This window comes from Canis lupus, chromosome 29, assembly GCF_011100685.1.
Source record: "Canis lupus familiaris isolate Mischka breed German Shepherd chromosome 29, alternate assembly UU_Cfam_GSD_1.0, whole genome shotgun sequence".
Taxonomy (NCBI): Eukaryota; Metazoa; Chordata; class Mammalia; order Carnivora; family Canidae; genus Canis; species Canis lupus.
In genome coordinates, this window is record NC_049250.1 from 28,863,603 (window position 1) to 28,881,643 (window position 18,041).

General features: G+C 42.2%; 1 protein-coding gene across 3 annotated transcripts in view; it reads right to left on the minus strand.

Annotated features, from left to right (window-relative positions):
- The window catches only part of PAG1 (phosphoprotein membrane anchor with glycosphingolipid microdomains 1), a 138,036-nt gene that overhangs the window by 88,568 nt on the left and 31,427 nt on the right, over positions 1-18,041 (minus strand). For 2 of the 3 annotated variants that reach the window (XM_038579603.1, XM_038579601.1), the window contains exon 2: positions 4,970-5,036. The exons of the other annotated variant lie outside the window; for it this stretch is intronic. The gene's annotated coding sequence lies outside the window, so the exon portion shown is untranslated. The remainder of the gene's footprint in view (positions 1-4,969; positions 5,037-18,041) is intronic. 3 annotated transcript variants of the gene reach the window in all.

The window sequence follows — 18,041 nt, forward strand, 5'->3', positions numbered from 1 at the left end:
CAAGTGAATGTTTGCTAATTTCACAAATCCTCACCTTTATTTAAATGAACAAACAAAATGACACTATAAACAAAAACTTTAGTCCTTTAGGAACTCACCTTGGGTCACCCAGCTGCTAGGAGTAAATAATGAAACTAGAGTCTAGGTCATCTGACTCCCTAGCCAGTTCTACCATACTAAGATCAGATAGCTAAGAGAAAATTGATATTTAAAATTCCAGGGGCACCTGGGTAGCTCATCGGTTAGGCATCTGACTTGTGATTTTGGCTCAGGTCATGATCTCATGGATCATGAGATGGAGCCCCATGTTGGGCTTGGCACTCAGTAGGGAGTCTGCTTGAGATGCCCTCTCTCCCTCTCCCTTTGCCCCTCCCCCCACTCAATGCACACACACACGTGCCTCCCTCTCAAATAAATCAATAAAAATTTTTAAAAGGTAAAATAAAATAAAAAATAAAATAAAATAAAATTCCAGATGGTGACATGCTAGCCATTGGATACATTTTTAATCACTTCAAAGTCAGCTAATGTTAAAAAAATTTAGAAGAAAATAAAAATACCCATGCCCACATATCAACAAAGTGAATACTCTAGAATTACTCATGACTTACACAGTCTGGCTACGTAGAGAGCGAAGGAAACAACCCCAAAAGTGAATGTACTTGTGTTATGTGTCCCTTGGGTAGAAAAATCCACACTCTGGGATCCCTGCACTGTGAGGCAACATTACAGGGCTGAGATCAACAAGGGCAGCACATCTTTCAAGAGTGAACCGACAGATTTGGTGTCGACAAGGGGTTGTCGCTGAAGCTTTGATTCCATCCAGTCTGATGTTCCAATTTTAGTTACACTTCATTTAGGTTCATTTGAAAAGTGGCACCGAAAAACAGAGGACGGGAAGTTAACCATATGCTAAGATTTTCCTCTCACACTTGGAAGCACAGCAAATGTACTTTTTCAGGCTTATGAAGTAACCCTCTAGCATCATTGATTTTTGAGTCTTACAAAAGCTCTTCGTATTGTGCCTGCACCACAGATTTACACTGCTATAACTCCTGTCAGACATCATCTTAGCTTTATGAATAAATAAAACTATGCTCTAGGGAAACATTGATTTAAGAGGAAAAAATCAATATCCATCTAGCATGTGATAGACTTGAGCTTTAAGGCTACTTATCCTCAAAGTACAATGCAATACTGAGTGTAAAACCATACTTTTTTTGCACCATAATAAAAGGTAAGTGGGGGTATGTGAAATTGGCAGGCAAATGCTTGCCTTTCATAGTTCTTAGTAGATCAGGATTCCCTTTTTCCTTTACAAAGTAGTTAGCAGAGACTTCCAAAAGGGAAGAGGTAGGGAAAGAGAAAAAAGAGCTGGATGGACCAATGGTATCTAAATCTTGATAATCTGTAAATATGGATTGTGAATATATACACGAGAACTCACTATATTATTAATTCTCGACATACGCAAAATTTTTCATACGAATTTGAAAAGTATATTATGTTTGCTTGGAGAAAACTCTATAAAGCTAGTATCAGCCAAGATGCTGACAATGGTTGTCTTTGGGTAAGAGCCTCCTGTAGAGGCTTTTATCCTTCCTAGGGAGTTTTACACTTTCCAATTTTCTGTAGTGAATATAATGCTTTTATAACTCAGAAGACACACACAAAACAAATGTGGCTAAGGACAGAAAAAAAAACAAAAAAGATTAGAGTGATTGCCAAGTATTTTGTTGACTACTGGCCTAGAGAAATCCAAAATTCACAACGTAACACATACTTATATTCAGCTCTTTCTTACTGTTCTTGGACATTTTTCAGGGCTCAAGCAGGTTGCTATTAAAATGGATTCATTTAAAAAATAAAGCTACCAGCTTATGCTGCAATTAACCTCATCTCTCTGAGCCAAAGATCAAACAAGGGATAAAAGCTGGCTAAAGTCACCATTTCCTAGCCTTGCACTCACCCGACAAGCTAAAACTATTTTCACAGTGGAGGCAGTTGCTGAAAGTCCTGACAGGCCTGTGGTAACCTCTGATTACAAAGCCACTCCAGACAGCCGAGGCTTTTGCTTTCCTGCTCACAATTGGTTGGAATTAAAAATGAATCCCACTCTCTTTCTCTAGCTGCTCAAAGACGCAGCCTATTGCTAATTGTGTTAACTGTGGTCTCTCAAGAAACATACTCATGTGTTGATTTGGATTAGGGGCTCATGTCTCACCAAATAGTTACTGATGCTGTTTGTGCTCATTGCTTGTCTTTCTGATAAGTGGAAACAGCAACTCTGGAAATTTAAAACACACTTCCAAGTCACAATGGCACATTTAGAAGCCTGAAAATAGGTTGCAGTAATTTAAATTTTGAATCTCAAATTCAAACACAGTGCAAGCAACTACTGTCATCACCAAAGTTGATGGAAATATTGGCTGAAACTATCTCTAAGGTGGAAATGACACACAATTAAAAGTTCCAGAAGTATATAGCCACTGTGTTAGTACTAGTTAGCAGCGGAAGATGGAAAGGACCATAAATTGGTTTTAGTGGCTCTTCTTTAGTGCATGAATATGAAAAATAAAATAGAAAGCAAGACATTATTGTTGGTAAAATGCTTATATTTAGAGAAAAGCAGAGCATGAGACTACTCTCCACAACCATTATTTTTTTCCTACAGTTAAATCTTACGCTCAATGCTCAGTGTCTAAAGGAGGATCAGACATATAAATGGAAAATTAAATACAGTATGATCAGAGACACAACTTAAGAACTATGGAAGCCCAGTTACAACGGGGGATCGGGAGGGCTTCTCAGAGGACATGGAAGCCGAGGTGGATCTAGAAAGATTCACCGGAATTTATCAAGGACAAGGCGGCAAGGGCATTCTCAGAAGTGAAAACAGCCTGTGCAAAGGCATGTGTGCCCAAAAGCACACTGTGTGTTGGAATATCTGAGAAATTCAGTTTAAATGAAGCAGAGATGTCAAAGCAGGGAAAGGTAAACAGGATACTGGAAGGGTGCCACCGGGTCAATTGTGCAGGTTCACACCAAAGTGTTTGGATCTATTCTCAAGGTTAAAGGGCCCACAGAAGTCATTGAGAGCAGGAAATCACGTTATCAATTTGAAAGCAAGGTATCTCGAATGGGTAGAGTCTATTGGAAAAGAGCTATGTTAGCTCTAGCAACAGGCTGATGCAGAGTCAGGAAGGCCAGGGCTAATGTAGTGATGGTAGGAGGCAGAGGAGAAGATTGAGAAGATATTTACAAGGAACATTTGTAGCAGCTGGCCATTAATATTTGGTCTCATCAAGCACCAGTCACTGTTCTTAGAATTTTCATATATTATCTTAAATCCAGAATCTACTGTGGACTGGATGCAGAAGGTGAAGCAATGTCAGGTCGGAGATTTCTGGCTTGAGTTATGGGGTCGACAGTGATGCCTTTAATTGAAATATTGATTCCAGAAGAAGGAACCAGTTGTAAGCAGAAAGTGAGTGAGGCGGGCGGATAGAAGACATTTCACTGAATCCATATTAATTTTGAGAGCTGCTTGGGATATGCAAGTGAAGATAACCAAAACACTGGGGTCAGGAATTTGGCAGAGAGCACACTGGAAATTTGGCAGAAAAAAAAAATGCTCAGTTAAATTTAAGCAGTCAGCCACGTACAAAAAAAGTAGCACATAATACAATGCTTTCCAAAAACTTAAGACTGATTCGACTACAGAAACATCTGAGACCTATTCTAGAATATATAGATTCTTGAGTTAAATTTTAATTCCCCCTAACTAGAACATGTTCTACATTTCAGGCCCACACATAAAATAAGGCAAGTAGCTCCAGTGGAAATAGAAGTGGCTCAGAGAAAATATCTAATCCTTAAATCGAGATTCTTGTCCAATGTTGGGAGATCAGAGGAAGGCATTTTTGGAGTGTGGATAATCAAAGCTCTTAATGCACTGATTCTTTAAACTAAGTTAACTCACAAAAGGCAGGCTGTTTTCCAGGATCTGTAGTTATATTTAGAAAGACCTCAGAGGGTAACCAAAATGACCCTGAAATTGCTCCCTGTTCTCTTAAGAGGAAGGGGTTACTCTGAAAGAGAAAGAAATTCTCAGCAACTTAAAAGAAAGATTTAATTAAAAGACAGTGGCCTTTTTTACAAGATTCGTTCTATAAAGAGATTGGAAACATTCAAGCCAGATGTACGCCTTTCTTTCCAGCCCATAGAGGAATTGAATAATGATGTATAACGGATAAGGGTCAGTCAGGTCACCATGTTCATGGTTTGTAAATCTTTTAAAATGGGTGAATACAGCACTTCAAAGTCCAGGAGTCATCATAAAAATTGATAATCAAGTAGTAAGCTAATTGCCAAAATTAAACACAGGATGACTTTGTGTTAACTCATTCTTCCATTAGGTTGGATGATTTTTTTTCTGGATTCGGTTCTGTTTGAAGGTGACCCAAGATCATTAAAGATATTTAATACAACTTTATGATTAACACCATATGAGATTCCTAACACCACTAATAACAGGAAACACAATCTCATATAATTTCACTTGTGGTGGTGGTGACAGTGGCGAACACTACAGTATCTCATTAATCTTACCTATCCAATGATTATCTCTATCTCAAAGGTGAGTAGAGAGACAGAGAGGACAGGCCTTTTGCCCAATCTCCCATTAGCCTTAGAAGGCAGAGCCAGGGTAGTGTCCATCACCAAAAGGAAACACCATACTATGGAAAGCATAACCATAGGTGTCTCACAACCTCTAGGCAGAAACCCATGGTGCTAAATTTGAAACTGCACAAGCTAATACACTTGGGGGCTTTTCAACTTCACAGCTGTGTCTGCAGTCCTGCAATGCAAGGTCCCCAAATAATCAATCTATTGATGTTTCTAAGAAGTTAAGCTAAATGTAAGCTTGAATAAGCGAGAATGTAGAATATATCAGATACGTGAATACCTTGAAATTGTTCTTTCCCAGCTCTGTTACACCCAACAGCTGAAATAAGAGAATGACCTCGTGTTTTCTGGAAAGGAAACACAAGAAGAAACAATTTCAAAACTCTGAACTGAAGGAAAATTACAATAGCAAAGGGTAAAATGATTACCTTTTCATTTACTTATTAAAGTTTTGAGCAATAAGAAAAGCAACTGACAAATAACTATTTAGTTAACCTTTAGTAGAATGTTTAAAAACAAAGTTTAAAACTTGCTCTTAAAAAATAAAAATAAAACTTGCTCTTAAAATATTCACAGACCCATATATTTATCCTAATTTTTATATATGTAGAAAAGTAAAAATGACATTAATCACATGTGCTCCCAATGATGAATAACTATGCCCACGCTGTTTTATTTATTTATTTATTTATTTATTTATTTATTTATTTATTTATTATTGGAGTTCAATTTGCTAACATATTGCATAACACCCAGTTCTCATCCCATCAAGTGCCCTCCTCAGTGCCCAGTCCCCCATCCCCCGTCCACCCCCTCTTCCACCATCCCTAGTTCGTTTCCCAGAGTTAGGAGTCTTTCATGTTCTGTCTCCCTTTCTGATATTTCCCACTCATTTTTTCTCCTTTCCCCTTTATTCCCTTTCACTATTTTTTATATTCCCCAAATGAATGAGACCATATAATGTTTGTCCTTCTCTGATTGACTTATTTCACTCAGCATAATACCCTCCAGCTCCATCCACGTCAAAGCAAATGGTGGGTATTTGTCGTTTCTAATGGCTGAGGAATATTCCATTGTATACATAGACCATTTCTATACACTAACAATGAGACTAAAGAAAGAGAAATTAAGGAGTCAATCCCATTTACAATTGCACCCAAAAGTATAAGATACTTAGGAATAAACCTAACCAAAGAGGTAAAGGATCTATACCCTAAAAACTACAGAACACTTCCGAAAGAAATTGAGGAAGACACAAAGAGATGGAAAAATATTCCATGCTCATGGATTGGAAGGATTAATATTGTGAAAACGTCAATGCTACCCAGGGCAATTTACACATTTAATGCAATCCCTATCAAAATGCCCATGCTGTTTTAGACTCGTTGCTTCATGTTACCTCTCTCACACAAACACTGACAGTAACGGTGGGTTAGTACCGCACACCTCACACACAGACCTTTTGAGTTCTTTAAGGTATCATGGATTAAAACAAAAAGGGTTGCATGTTCTAAGAAGATGACAGCCTTATCAGAACAAAGATAGTTGGAACAAAATTGTACAGGACTGTGTGATAATTATTACAACATATTTAGCCATATTATTTTGTTTTCACCTTGAAATGTGCTATATTTTTTTAAAAAGATTTTATTTATTTATCCATAAGAGACACAGAGATGTGGAGACATAGGCAGAGGGAGAAGCAGGTTCCCTGCGGGGAGCCTGATGCAGGATTCCATCCCAGGACCCTGGGGATTACGACCTGAGCCAAAGACAGATGCTCAACCACTGAGCCAACCAGGTGCCCCAAAATGTGCTATATTTTTGTTGGCATTGCTTCTTACCTTAAAATAAAAACTGTATTACTTATAAAGATCACTTCCTCTAAGAGGAAGTGTGATGCAAGTATGAGGAATATAATCTCAAATCTAAAATTCTGTTTTTTGTTGACTATGGATCAAGGAAGGCAACTTAAAGTATGCTAAGTAGAAGTAAAGAGCCGTGGTCATGAAAGTACGGCCCAGTAACGAGACTGAATATTCTCAGAAACAGCATCCACTGATGTAAACCAATGCATTTTTTTTCTTTTTTTGGTAAAGTTTATTTTATTTATTTATTTATTTATTTTTTGGTAAAGTTTAAAAGAGAAAAGAAAGAGACATTTCTTAGGAAAAAAAAAGTGAAAAGCAAAGCAATGCTAGAAAGACCAAAAAAAATTTAGTAAAATTGACAATAAACAAGGCGGTGGTCCCTTCATGACCTGGCATATAAGCCTCTCCAGTGGCCAATAAGACAAGAGCTCCTCAACCCCTACTGCACCTCTTGGGGCCTAAACTCACATGGTCTAAGAGCCTCCTGGATATAAGGTCCAAGAGAAATGTTCAGGAAAGGGCAAGGAGAATTACACATCGAAACCAGAGAGAGGGTAAAGATCACATTTACCAACAGTCCACTTTCAACAAAGGAAGGCAATGGAAATTCTTTCCTCTTTGCCTTTTGCTGGGAAATTCCCCCACTCTGAACCACTGAGCACTACAGTTCAGCAATATTATGGGTTTTGGTAGGTTTCCTGAAAACTTGTCATTTATAAAACCAAGAAGATCCATTTCAAGCTCTAATCAACTGCATCAGAAACAAATGTTGAATCATATTTGCTCAAACATGGAAAACTATTTTGAGGCACTGCTACATCTGTCTAATAAGCCTTATTAATAAAGCTCTGTGCTATACAAAAGCAAAATGGTAAGGCCCAGTTCAAGAGACCAAGTTCCCAATATATAGGACACAGAGATACAGGGAATAATAGAAGTATGTATAGGTTGTGAATAGAGTACAGAAAAGAGCATGAGGGCTCCATATGTAGAACTCTCCACAGCTCCTGGGATAAAACCACACCACTTGGCCTGGCGTGGCAAACTCCCCATTATGGCACTGCCACCATGCCCAACATCCTAGCTCAGCATCTATCTCCTCTTCCTCAGCTCCCACCCATAGTTCTCTACGTCTCTGCCACACTGTTTGCTTGTTTGTTATTTTTCTAAGGGGCTAAACAACTAATCTAGACATGAATATCATATAAAGCACTTGTCAGAAAGCTAGAAACCATCTGTAACGTGCTTAATAAGACTAAGTGGATCCTGGTATCTGGCAGGTGGGTTCTCCCACCTGGATCCACAGCCTGTCACAAATTTCTCAATCTTGCCCTTCTTTTATTTAGAATAAAAGAAGGAGAAGTAAACTGTAAGCACTAGTATAAAGCACAGAGCACTAAAATTTGGAGCTGGATAATTCTTTGTTTGGAGGGGTTGTGGTTCCTCCACCCGTTGGCTGTGACAACCAAAAAGGTCTCTGGACTTTGGCACATGTCCCCTGAATGGTTAAATCACTCCCCACTTGAGACTAACTGGTCTCAAATGAATGATGACTTACTAAAATATAGTAATATTTATATCCTAACTTCCATACTATGCAGAAAGACAACGGTTTGGGTGAAGACCATCAGAAAGGGCACAGGTGGAGGAGGAAAGCATATTTATTGAGCACCCTCTGTATTCTTGGGCCTATGTGAGGTCAGTCATCGTATTTAATACTCACAAAACACACTCTGCTTTTTCTTCCTAAATCAAAGCTTGCTGAAAACCTTGGGAGGCAAGGAGTGATGCTGGCAATGTTATTACAAGCAAAACTCTTAGAATAAAATTAATATTTCTAGAACTTTGCACAGACACCTTTTCCTTTTCCTTCACTTGCAACACCCAACTGCTGAACTTCTCAGCCTTGAGAATGAGCTGTGCTACACATTCCCATGCAGAGTGCCTCCATTTGTGGCTTCATAGGATATTCCCTCTACCAATTTCAAAGCCATGTGGTTGTTTTCAGAAGTGTAGGCCCAAATGGTGTCAGATGCATGGCCAAAAATGTCCTCGTCCTAAATGCATGATGAAGTAGGCATAGTTAGCCTGTGGAACTGTCAAATGCTAACTCATTACAGCTCTTTGTCAGTGTCCCAAGTGAAGACAACACGCTCTGTAGCCCAGAGCAGATGAGTTGGTTAAAGGCTGACTTGACTACCGACCACCCTGAGAGTGATTGATGAAAGAGGGACAGCAATTCCTGACAGACCTGGAAGTTGGTCGGTTTCCCCCCTGGCCCCACAAGAGCCTAGCAAGCTCAACAATCTCAACGACATCTGGCATAGTCAGGTCCAAAAGGCTCTCTAAGCTGGGGTCTTCCATAATAATAGTTTTTATTAAAATTGGCTTTTTTTTCAGATTCTGTTCTAATATAATCACATCTTCTCCTCTAAAACATCTAATACCTAATATCTGTTCAAATACTTAAGAACAGTTTCCATGTGCTGGACACTATTCAAGGAGGTGTTTCTTTTCTTTTAAAGATTTTAGGGGATCCCTGGGTGGCTCAGCAGTTTACCACCACCTTCAGCCCAGGGTGTGATCCTGGAGTCCCAGGATCAAGTCCCACGTCAGGCTCCCTGCATGGAGCCTGCTTCTCCCTCTGCCTGTATCTCTGCCCCTCTCTCTCTCTCTCTCTCTCTCTCTCTCTGTGTGTGTCTCATGAATAAATAAAATCTAAAAAAAAATAAAAATAAAAAAATAAAGATTTTGTTTATTCACAACAGACAGAGAGAGAGAGAGAGGCAGAGACATAGGCAGAGAGAGAAGCAGGCTCCATGCAGGGAGCCCCAAGCAGGACTCGATCCCAGGATCCCGAGATCATGACCTGAGCCAAAGGCAGACAGACGCTCAACCACTGAGCCACCCAGATGCCCCAAGGAGGGGTTTCTGACCAAGACGGACAAAATTCCCAGCCCTCATGGAGCTTTTTGGTAGAGGTGGGAGACAAACCAGCCATCTCGCAAAACAGAGAATTCCTGAACAACTGAAGCTAGTCTGGGGCATGAGTACAGTCATGCTGGCCCCTCAATGTGACCATCACGATGGCACCCCTGGGAGAATCAGAGAACGCCCAGTGCTCCCACGGCTCCGGCAGGGAAGACCCCAGACGTGGGCCCACACGCAGGCACGTGAGTGAATCCAGCAGAGGGAGAGTCCGAAGCAAGGTTATCACCCTGAAACGTAAGGGTGGGCAAGGAAACAGTGAAGGTGTCCCAGGAGAGCAGCAGGTAGCTGGAGTCCTCGGAGAGGGGGAGATGCGAATGGACCGGGGAGCCAGCAGTGCGAGGGCCACCGAGATCCAAGCGAGCCCTCGCAGCATGCACCTGTGTGCTCCTCCAGCCGCATCCGCAGCACAGGGAGGATGCGGGCAGGGGCAGGGGCCAGGTAGGGGTGCACACCCAGGACGGGGAGACAGAAGCAAAGAACCCGAGGGCGCATGCAAAGGCGTGTTAGGAAGAGGGAATGGAATCTGCTCTGGGTAAATGGGAAAGGAGAACTGGCCCGAGTGACAGAGACTGGAAATGAGTAGGGCCTGTGGGTTGCAGGCGCTGGCAGCGTCCGAAAGTGACTGGAAGCCAGGAGGTGCGGTGGAACAGAAAGAGGGGGGATCAGAGAACAGGATGCTGGGAGGGAGGCTGGGTTAGATCCTCACTGTTCAAGGTGCGGCCCTGCACCGGCAGCCTCGACACCGGGGACGCGTGTGGACTACAGACTCTCAGACCTACTGCATCAGACGCTACGCTTCACCAGGTGACTCGGGCGCGCTAACTGTGAAGGAGAACCAGCCTCCGTGGAAGCCCGACCAGAAGCCACAGGCACCAGATAAAAAGGTGCTAGTGAATCAGTGTCTGGGGTTAGGGACTTCCCTGGGGCTCTGCTTCCCCTGCTCCACTTGACACGGCTCACTCTGGCATCCTGCCTTTGCACCCAGCTGCCTCCTGCCCTCCCGTGCTGCTGGGAGACCTTAGAGTCCAGGGACCAAAGAAGGCTGCCCCTCCAAGTGCCCCATTCACAGTCCCACTGCTCTGTCAGCAAATGGCACCCCCCTTGCATCCTGAGACCGAGGGCCACGTAGCCCTCTCTGCTCTCCGGGGCCTTCGGGGTGGCAAGCGGACACTTAGTGCCCCCATGCAGCCTGTGTAGTCCACATGCCTCCACAGATCGTTTAGTAGGCACTGATGCAAAATAGATGGTACTGGGGCAGCCCGGATGGCTCAGCAGTTTAGCACCTGCCTTTGGCCCGGGGTGTGACCCTGGAGACCCGGGATCGAGTCCCACATTGGGCTCCCTGCATGGAGCCTGCTTCTCCCTCTGCCTGGGTCTCTGCCCCTCTCTCTCTCTTTCTGTGTCTCTCATGAATAAATAAAATCTTAAAAAAAAAAAATAGATGGTACTGGCAAAATGTATAATACGGCTTTTCAGGTTTACTTCCTGCTATCACAATTATTCCAGATTTTATATCTCCTTTAATATGAGGAGACTGCCTTCACTCTTGATAGTTAATTTTATAAAACAAAACAACAGCTGTACGCGACATTACAGAATGAAAGCTGAGGCTGAGCCTAATTAACGGAGGCTCTGCTTCAATAACAGCTTTATTCCTAATAAACAGAGTGTGACATTTTCATTAACCCAGATACAAACTCCTGTACAAATACCCACATGTGAAATAATATAAAAATTCCAAATTTAGACTTGCTCACTCTTCTCTTTCAAGACACAAACGATTCTAGATGCTGTCACTTCCAATAGTTTTTTTAGGATTACTGAAAAATTATCAGTTACGAGTCCTACTATTTGCAGGCGCTGTGCTACACATCCCACACAGCTTCGTCTCATGTAATGTTCATGAGAATTCCACGGGATCTGTACTACTGTTATGCTGGTTCTACAGATAAGAAAACTGAGCCTTGGAAAGGTTAAGTAATACAGTCAGTGAATGGCAGAGCCAAGTTTCAAACCCAAGTTTCATCCAAAGCGTGGCCTCACTCACACATACCATTTAAGATTGGATTAATTTACAGCTGTCACCTCAGAGTGTGGCCATACAGTTTTCTCTGCATCCCAGAGCAAATGCACAGTTACTACTAAATATCATTTGTGCTGACATGAATCCAGAAAGCATAAAATGATGCTCTCTAATCTCATTATCAGTAAATATTCGATACAGACACTCTTGGTTAGATGGGACCCTTTTCTAGATCTGTGATAATTCTTTTAGCTTTTTCTCAGCTAGAATAAATGAACAAAGTGAGCCAATCTGGCATCACTCTGATAAACTTTGATATGCTTATAAACAGACGTGCTCAACACTATGGGTACCTGAATGCAGTCTCCGGTGGGTGGTCAGCCTGGCCTCCAAGAACAGAATCTTTTCTGCTGTTAGGAAAAATGTTGGCAATGGCCATTGTCTGACACCTTCTTCCACCAAGGCAGCAGAGACCTCAGGTATATTTATCAAGCATACAGAAAAAAAGAGAGCCGAGTCCAAACCTTCCTGTGTAAATTAATTACCACGAGACTTTGGACACACTGGCTCCTTCCCTGAGTCACTTAACAAGGTACCAATGTCTGGTCCTGCCTGCCCTGCTTCCCAAGGATGGCATGAGGATGACTTGATGGGCCCAAGGCCCTTGGATGGAAGAGCTGAGGCTAATGACACTGTGTCCACACATTCACACTGAGCAATACAAAATCAGGCCAGGACACCTGCACATGGGAATCACAGTGAGGCATGTGTGGCTGATAAAATATTTCTTTTGAAGTTAGTAAAGCCAAAATAAACAACAATAACAACAAAGGAAGCCCTAGAAACTGACCTTCCCATTCCCGAATCCTCTTCAGTAAAACAGAAACAGAAACCTCTTCAAGTACAAATTAGAGAAACACCTTTCCAGTCTCCCAGATTTTAAAAGGAACAAACGTTGTAAGAAAATAAATATCCTAAGGCCCCTGTGAAATACGTAACCTTTTTATTTTAATATGTCCTATATCTGGATGAATATTTATCACTCAATATTTATTACTGTCTCTATGCATATTTCTCCATCTGTCTTCGGTTGTCAAGTTTGATAAGGCAAGGGCCAAACCCATTTAGTTCTTTTTGTAAAGCATGTGAAATTGTTATGCATAATTAGGCACTTAAAGGGTTTTTGATGAAAATGATTATGAAGAATGAGAACAGTTAATACCACGGCAGGCGTGGTTTTTGAAACCTTCCTGTCTATTCTGAAATGTCACATGGTCACACTCATCGACCTGTAGAGCTAATGGGCTCGGGGGTGGTGCAGGGCTAGCGAAACATGTGGTCTGTGGCCCAGCAGCAGCATCACCAGAAGCCTGTTAGAAAGGCAAAGCTCGGGCCCCACCCTAGACCTACTAGGTGAGAATCTGCAGTTTAACAGGATGCCCAGGCAACGTGTATGGACATTAAAGTCTGAGAAGCACAGACCAGAGAACCATATAGTTCAAGGAACTTCATTTCACGCACAGGGAAGTAAGACATCCAGAAAGGCTGAGTGATGTGCAAGTAGCAACAGATCCTGAACTGGGCCTGGTACCTTCTGACCCCAGTGTTTTACTACCTCTTGCTTCTGCAGGCGTATTCCTCCTAAAATGACTCTTCTGGGTGTCTACGAATACATAACCATCTACAGATTCCTGAGAACACAGGTTGTTTTTGTTTGCCACGGAGGCCTTTATTCTCTCAACATTTTGAATATGCTTATAAGATGCTGGAAACAGAGCTCTAGAAAGCCATCTCATAGCAGCGGGCTGGCTCACTGCATGCTGCCCCAGATGAGAGACCACATCATGACACCATGCTCCTTGGCCGAAATCCGGATCCCACATTTCTGCACATTGCAGGTCTCATGATGCAGCGCAGGCTGCTGATCGTCTTTGCCCCCTATTCCCTATTTCACTAAATGCTCCTAAGTCCTGGCTGATGCACGGCTCTGCTTTGCAGTTCAACTGAATGAATAGGATTCAAACCCTCAAGGATATGTATTCCAAGAAAAAAAACACAGAAACATTTGAAAATTTGCAAAACTTTCTTTGAATTGCGGTTAATACACTAGTTTGTCACCACCTCTTTTAAGCCAGTTCCCATCACATCTTCCTGGTCCAGCCATATTACATATTTCCTATATCAGATTAGGAGCCATTAATCTTTTTTTTTTTTTTTTAAGATTTTATTCATTTTGAGAGAGAGAGTGAACGAGCATGAGCAAGGGGGAAGGACAGAGGGAGGAGAAGCAGGGCTTCTCCGATGGATGCAGGGCTCGATCCCAGGACCCTGGGTTCACGACCTGAGCGGAAGGCAGATGCTTAACTGACAGAGCCATCCAAGCACCCCAGGAGCCATTAATTTCTAATTAAATTAGGGGAATTTTATTATGGGTTTCCCCTTAGACTTCAGCCACAAAAAAGTAGCTAGTAAAGAGTATTCAATATTTAAATTCCAGCACTGTTGTGCAACTAATATTTTCCAAAAGGCTGAAAAGGACTGATACATACTTTAATCAGACCTGTATAGGGCAGATATCTGTGTTGACTCACATGTGAATACCAAATGGCACCCTCCAATATAGTGAAAATATTAATTTCTGGAAAAACTATCTTTTCAGGTATGAAAAGATCAGCTGCAGTTTTTCAACAACTTGGAGTTTTTTCTGCATATTTAGAAATCAGAAAGGAATTTATTGAACATTAAAGAAAGCACTGAAGGAGGCAGGTTTTTAAAACACAAAAGATTAAATAATCAATAATTCAAAGTTTAGACTAAGGGTTTGGGGAACATGCGACAATTTTACTGAAAGCAAAACATCTAGATTAGTTGAAGAACAAACTGACCTGTGTTGTAGATACCAGTTCCTAAATAAACCTTGAGAGAGACCACCATATGAGAGAGAGCCAGACTTACCCTAGAAGCATTCTTCTCTCCCTTAAGGCAAAGTCCTTCATAAGAGAACAGCATTCCATCATTTGAGGGTACAAAGTACCCAGAAAAGACCAGAAAAGATAAAGGGGAAAAAAAGTACCAAAATAAGATACTACCTGCTGAAATGCATATCCTAAGAAGCCAATCACAAACTAGTTGATGTATCAGGTTTTAGGAAACCTTCATTGCACCTTTGAGGTTATATTAAATTGGTATAGTAAGCACTAAGGACACAGCCTAGCATACAGTCAGTGGAATGTAAAATCTACTGCCTTAGACCCACATTCCCTGAAAAGCAGCAACTGAATGAAACTATTTCACTGCTGCCCTTTAGATGAAGCACATGGTCCCTATTTGCCCCAGTCCTCACCCCTCCCTATTGTATCCCAGATACTACAGCCAGGTACTAGCTGCTTCTGATCACTGCAAGGCACTGCTGTTCTTGGAGTTAACACAAAGGGATGCTAGTTTTACCCACCTCTCTACCAAATCACTGACTTCCTGGGAGGGCTTTGAGGTCTGGTTCATTTAACTCAGTTATGAGCTTATTTGACCCACCTGAGCCTATGACTCTTGCCCTGAATAATGCTATCAAGCTGTTGCTTTTGCCAGGACCATTCTCTTCTCCCCTTTTCCACCCCCAATTAGAATTTATTTTTCAAGGCTTTTACAGTCTTTCTGATCTCATCAGTTAGAATCTACTGCTTCATTATTATGTGTGCTAAAATTTTAGAATGAGTTCTCTGTACTATGAATCATTTGTAGGCCAATAGTTGAATCTTCTGATGTTCTTCCTCATAACTACAAGGCCTTCCATTGCTCACAACATCCAGCTGCAGCTTCTCAACCTCCTTTGTATTGGAGCCATGATCATCGCCATCCTGCATATACACACATACATACATGTATGTGTAGGCCTTCAGCATAGGCCTTAAGTGTGTGTGGGTGGGGGCAGGGGTGCTTTGCTGGGAGAAGGTAGAAAGGACAGAAGAGGCATTTGTATGCCTTCCTGATTTGGATCTCTTCTACCCACAGGGGCTATAAAGAAATGCAGTAAGTGGTAAAGGAGACTGGAAAAGATGAAGGACAAAGGTTGCTGACTTTCTTCCAGTATTTCTGGAACTCCCCTCCCCAGCTTCCACTCTGCAAGTCAGGTCTATGTGACAAGGTAGGATCTAGAGTGAGGACGAGGAGGAGAAGGAGAAAGGGGTGGTGGGAGGGGGGCAAGAGATGAGAATACCTTGTGAGTTCCTTACCCATGCTCCATAATCCTCCACCTCAGAGAGAAAGTCTGCAGCTGCTGAAAGAATAGGGAAGAGAGGGACACCTGGGTGGCTCAGTGGTTGAGTGCCTGCCTTCAGCCCTGGGCATGATCCTTGAGTCCCAGGGTCGAGTCCTGTGTCGGGCTCCCTGCGTGGAGCCTGCTTCTCTCTCTGCCTGTGTCTCTGCCCCCCTCTCTGTGTGTGTCTCTCATGAATAAGTAAATAAAAATCTTTAAAAAAAAATAATAGGAAAGAGAGAAGATACCAGAGAACAAGGAGCAGTCAAATCTCCTCAACCTTGCCTGCCATCTCAAAAGCTTTTAAACCTCCTTCACTCTTATGTCTGCTTCTCAGTTCCAATCTTGTCCCTGGCAACATGAATGCCTCTTCTCATGCTTCAGTCTGCTCTTTCTCCTCCATCCTGAAATCCACTCCAAGGAGTCACACCTGAGGCTGGAAGAGCAGCTCCTTTGAAGATGGGACTCTGGTCTTGTTCAACTGGTATATAACCATGCCTACCATTGCCTGCCTGGTCCAGGAATCAAAGCCACATGAATGGAACTGGATCAATAAAAACTCCTGAACTCAAGAATACTTTTCCTTGTAGGATTGTTATTACAAATGTACTCAGGAAATCTCTTGACATACAGAAGAAGGAAAAATAAACTGTCTGCTAGGGTATTTCTTCTTTGTCTTGAGGGAGGGAGGGAGGGAGAGAGAGAGAGAGAGAGAGAGAACGAGCCAGCCCATGAGCAGGAGGAAGGGCAGAGAGAGGAAGAGAGAATCTTAAGCAGGTTCCATGCCCAGCATGGAGCCGACACAAGGCTTGGATCTCACGCCCCTGAGATCGATCACAACCTGAGCAGAAATTCTGGAGTCCAATGCTTAAGTGACTGAGCCACCCAGGCATCCCCTGCACCCCCTTTATTTTAGTGCTAGATCTTCTGGGTTCAAGGTACTCGGTTGCAAATTATTTCTCATGTACTTGTTTCTTGAGATGAGGTGACAAGTTTTTCATCTAACAAAGTCACCTGCAAAAATATTTAAATCTATTACCCAAAATACTTTAAAAACAAATATCTTGAAAAGAATTGAGGTCAACTTCACAGTTAACTTGAAGGTTTTTCTCTTCTAGCCCTTAGGAAAGTGGGGATAAGAACTAAGGTGTTTTCCAACAGGCGAAAAGATCTTCCTAACATTCTGTAAGTCATGAATGGCTGTATTTTGAAAATGAGCAGATATTTGAGCTTAGTGCAAAGACTAAACCCGAAAAACATCTAAGTTTGGAAGCAGGTCTGCAAAGAGCTGTTTGAGAACACTCACACATTGATAAGAATCCCAAAAGCATGTGTGGCTTTGACTGCCATTCCTTATCCCTCCTTATTTTTATCTAACTTAGTTCCCAGGCTCCTGACTCATTACATTAAAAGACAAGCTGTTTCAGATGACCTTGTAGGTACAGAATAAAAAGAGCAATTGACAAAAAAGAAGAAAAAATGTACAGTGCAGAGATGTTGCTATTTATGAAAGGAAACATTGACTGTTTGGGGCAAGAAAGAGCAAGACTGTCTTCTGTCCTGGCCCTGGGAGCCTTCCCTCTATAACAGCCAACACTGCCAGTGGGCTGACAACATATACCAGGCATTGTTCTACGTACTTTTCATATGCCAACAATCCTACAAGGGAAATGCGATTATTACCCCATTTTACAGATGAGGAAACTGAAGTATTGAGAGACTCATTATTTGCTCAAGGTCACAGAGCAAGGAGGGAAAGGGGACAGGAGGTAGACAAACAGCAGAAGTCTGGCTCCAGACAACATGCTTTTATCTTCTCAACCCTTACTCCATTTGACTCTCTTTTGCTCGCTTCTCCATTATCTTCCCTCCCTCCTGCAAATGCTCCAGCTTCACCCACAGCAGCATTATAAGCTCAGCAGTTGCTGATCCCCTGGTCTGGTGAAACCCTAGCCAGGTCTCAGCCTTCTCAGACCTTTCCTTTGATTAAAGATAACACGGATTAGCAGCAAGCTGCGAAATGGGCAGGAGTCCACAGATTAGAGCCCAGCCAACTTTCCATTCCTGAAACCGTCTCCCCCTTTTATTAGCACCACTCACATGCCCAGCCGGGAAGGTTGTCTTCTTCATGGGATCTTCAATTATCCCTCGATCCTAACACAATCTGTGCAAACAAGGCTGACTCCTGTCATCTACTCTTTGATCGGGAAGCAAA